This window comes from Eurypyga helias, unplaced genomic scaffold, assembly GCF_000690775.1.
Source record: "Eurypyga helias isolate BGI_N326 unplaced genomic scaffold, ASM69077v1 scaffold14889, whole genome shotgun sequence".
NCBI lineage: Eukaryota > Metazoa > Chordata > Aves > Eurypygiformes > Eurypygidae > Eurypyga > Eurypyga helias.
This window is the reverse complement of record NW_010271485.1, coordinates 1-4382: the sequence shown is the minus strand read 5'-3', so window position 1 is coordinate 4382 and position 4382 is coordinate 1.

Genomic DNA, 4382 nt, shown 5'->3' with positions numbered 1-4382 from the left:
CAGCGGCCTCTCCCTGCGCAAGCACAGCGTGTTTCACACGCACACGGCAGCACGCGCAGGGAACAAAGGAGACAGACCAGTTGCTCCGTGCCCGTTTACCACGTGTAGAACGATGAGCACTACGTAGTCCACGGTCTTTTCTGTGCATTCTTTTAAAGATGCAGCCTATTTGACACTATTCTGTACAGAACGTTTAATGCTCACACACCCGAGAGTGAAAGGAGGGTTCAGCGCTAAGCAGGGTGTTAGCAGATGTCCCCGGCTCCCCCGCACAGCTCTAGCTGTCCTTCCCAACCCTGACCTTTCGCAGCATTACCATTGTTGTCTGGGGCCCTCTGAGCAGAATCAGCCGAACAATCTGTTACACCAAACAGCAGTAGCTTAGCCGTGTTTGTAAATAATTACCTGCCTTGTCGAGAGGTGTGACGCTCAGTTGGTTAGTGGCTGCAAGTTGTTAGATGACTGCTGCTGCTCTGCGAGAGCCAGAGCTGTGCTGGAGACGGGGGAGACTTGGTGAAGGTGGGACGGGCAGGAGGGAGTGGGTAGTGGGGCTGTACTAGGAGTGGAGGGAAAAGGAAAATTGCAGAACCCCAGCGTGCAAGTGACAAAAAACCTCCCCTGAGTAGCAGGGTATTGCTTTTCAAAGAAGACTGAAAGCTGAGGACAGGAGAAAAAGGGAAGAAAGGAGGAAAAGGATCATTTGAAGACTACCACCAACAAAAACATCCATCAGAACAAGGAGGGGGAACTAAGAACAAGGCTACAACAAAACAAATTCACCTGTCTCAGTGAGCAGAACCGCTGGTTTGTTTTTCTCTCCTGTATTGCTTCTTATTAGCCCTTTTCAGTTTTAGGACGTAGCATCTTTAAGCTTCAGGGAAAGGTGCTGCTGTAGGCCTCCATCCTTGCGTGCCGCGCTGTGGAGAATCGACGAAGCCCAAATGTCTCAGCAGCAAGACACCCCGTAGCCTCCCCGACAGATGAAGAGCTGTCAGCTTGAGGAGTATCTGAAAGAGAGAGCAGAGCAAAGACACTTGAGTGCAAGTGACCCGTTTCTAGTTATCCAGGCCTGGTGATTTCCCAAGTCACCTTCCTTCCATGTATGTGTGGTTTGGGGTGAGTGCAGAGAGTCTGTTATAGGTTTAGGTTGATTAATTTCAAAAATGTTGCTTACCATGACCCTCACGTTAGCCTACGGGTGAGAGCCTAAACTGCTAACCTTGATGTTATTAAACTGCAGCAAAAGAGCCCCCAAAACCCCACGTTTTTTCTTTTATCAGCTGTTGGCTGTGTCCACACACGGAGCAGTTTTGGGGCCTTGGGAACTGTAGCTTTTCCTAACTGTAACGTCCCTCTGAGGATGGTCTTGGGGCCATCAGAACAAACGGTGCAGGGATATGCACATGTCCCTTTTCGTTCCTCTCACACAGTTCAAAGAGGGGATTTGTCCACTGCTCGTGCACCTTAATGCTTCGCTTTCTGGGCCTCCAGCAAAGAGAACATGGCAGCAGCTTTCAGCCTTACTCTCTGCTAGAGCAGCGTGCGGAGCTGTATGTGCCGCCGACTTTGCCGGTGGGTTATCAAACTAGAAACAGGTTTTTCTTGCCTCAAGCATGGAAGTTTATTAGCCAGATTTAAAGATCCTTCTCAGGTGTTTTTTTTTTGGTTTTTTTTTTTTTTTCTGACAGAGCCCAAAGAATAAAGTTTTCCCCAACATTTAAAAAATCCTTTCTGCTAAGATCATATGTTGTCTCCAGTGTTATCAGAGAATTAATTTTTTTCCAAGATACTTGTCTTTTCTTATCCTTTCACCTGTGATGTTGAACTTCCTAGTGAACATTATACTTGGCAAAATGTACAACAGCAGCATTCAGGTTATAACCGTTCCCGTCAGTACACTATGAGCATAAACACCTTTTTAATGCAGCTCTGTGTTAATTGAAGGGAGTGGAGGGGGGAATACCTGTGGCTTTGTCATGTTTGGCCTTTCCATTAGTTTTCAACTGAACCCACATACGACACACTCAGGCAGTTAAGCACTAGAATCAACTGCATTGCACACACATTACACCATTCCGCAGCACAGAGAATTTGATAGCTTCATTGGAAAAGAGATATATCGGTTTTACTATGACTGCACTGTACTTTTAAGAGGTTTTAATCTAAGCTTTATCATCAGAACACCATGATGGGTGGGAACTCAACAGTGCAGTTCACCTCCAGAGTTTACATCAATAATGTGGGAGACAGAACACCAGTCTTGGCAGGGTTTGCGCTGCCCTATCTCCCCCCATGATCGCCTGTTTTGAGGGAGGTGGTGGTGAGTAATGTTTGGGAGGTGCCCCAAGACTCTCCAGCAATAGGCTCTGGGGAAGCGCAAAGGAGCAGGTTGATGTGGTGCAGTAACAAGCGAACCCCAAACCTTTTAGTTTTCCTGACCATTTTTACGCATCCCCCAGCCAACAAAAGGACACAATGCCACGTGGGCAGTGAACCAACACCACGGGAACTGGGGGTATCTGGGGGTATCGAGATTAAGCCTTCCCTGAGAGGCTGTTACTTGAGACTGAGAGCACCAGGCTCACAATTCCTCTTCACTCTGGGTGAGGCACCACAGGGCACTCAGACACAACTGTGGCATCATTAGCATTTTTTTCCATGCAAACAAAACATCTTCCCCTTAAGAACAGCAGTGTTGGAAGTGTCCCAAAGTAACTGCCACTCTGTGACAGCAAGTCTAAGGGTTCAAGAGCCACTGAGAGGAGCCAAACAGGACAGTCCCCAGGGGTCAGGCAGGCCCTCTCCATGTGCCCTGCTCTAGGCCAGCGTGGTTTCACAGCCTCCGGGGAGAGAGCTGTTTGCCCCTGCAAACTCCAGCACCAAGGGAATAGGTACAAGCACAGAGGAGAGAGTTTGAAGGTACCTAAGTACTAAGGGAAAGGAGGCATTAGGCACGGGGATTAGCCATGATCTGAAGATGAAGCGGATGAAGCAGGAGATAGGATAAAGGCTGCTTTAGAGAACTGCAGAGGAGAAGGCTTTGCCACTACCTCTGGTCAGACGCACAGAAGAGCAGAGACAAAAGTCGGTGTTAATCAACTGAAGGCAGCTTGAAATGTATCAAAGAAAGAGAAATGAACCCAGAGGACCAGACTGAGGAAAGCATACAGGTGCTCACTAGTATGAATAAATATGAATATGACCAATAACCTGGTAGGGACCGACAGGGCGATAGAAGGGGTGAAGAACATCAGACATCCCTTGAAATACTGTAAGAACAGGTGCAGAGCTCTGCGTGCTCAAGTGGCTGGGTAGTTTCGAGTGACCATTGCCAACGTCAGAAGTTACTGCACAGAGGAGGCTCTCTTGGGCGTGCCGGTGAGATGCATGGGAAAGCTGTGGATGCAGCTGTAGACAGATTTACTGACAAGAACGATCTGGGAGGGGATGGAGAGTTCAAGATCGGGGCTGCCCACAGGTTCCCTGTGAGGGAGGCAGATGGGAGGTTGAGGGGAGCAAGGAGATAAAAGCCACAGAGACAGAGCTGCACAATACAGACCTGTGAAGTGGTCTGTCAGCTCCAGCAACCAGGACTTCCCTGCTGGAAGAGTGTGGGGTGGTAGGAGGCAGCGTGGTGTCCTTGTGTCTGCAAAACAGGGAGAAGAGGGAAGTGGTGAGACTAACAGCTTTTCAAACACACACTCATGGCTGAAAAAACAACACGTCATCTGGAGCTCATTTTCGGCTGCCTGTTGACAAGACAGACAAGTATTTATGCGTAAGAGATGATCACGATTACAAAGGAGATCTATGGGCACTGATACCTGCACAATGTAATTTAGAAATTTGTGCAGTGTGAATGGTTTGTTACCCTTGTGGTCCCCAAACAGACGTAATCATGTAATAATAGGGGGGTGTCCAATTCCTTTAACGAACAGGAGAAGAGGAATTCTGTATAACATGTAAGCTTCCTTTTCCAAGGTTAAACACAAAGCTATTAGAAAAGTACCTGACAGGAAGCTGGGGCTCAGAGTATGTGCTGCTCAGCTCTGCTGAAAACTAGGAGACAGCCTCAGTGCAGAGAGTGTGCACAGCCCCACATCATATAGGAAATGCCAGGCATACAGAGAGGCTGTGGTAAGAGGCAAATGAGTAGAAACAACTCTGCCAGCACGTGAACAAAAAAGCTTGAAAATATGACCAAGATATAACCCAAAACATTCTTAAAAGAAACATTAATTCTTACTCCCTTTCATTTCAAGATTGTATCAATACCTATAATAACTGGATTTACATCTCCATAAGATAATGAAGTTGGGTTTTGTGCTTACATGAAATATCACTTTGTGATCTGAATATCACAGAACGGTTTGGATTGGAAG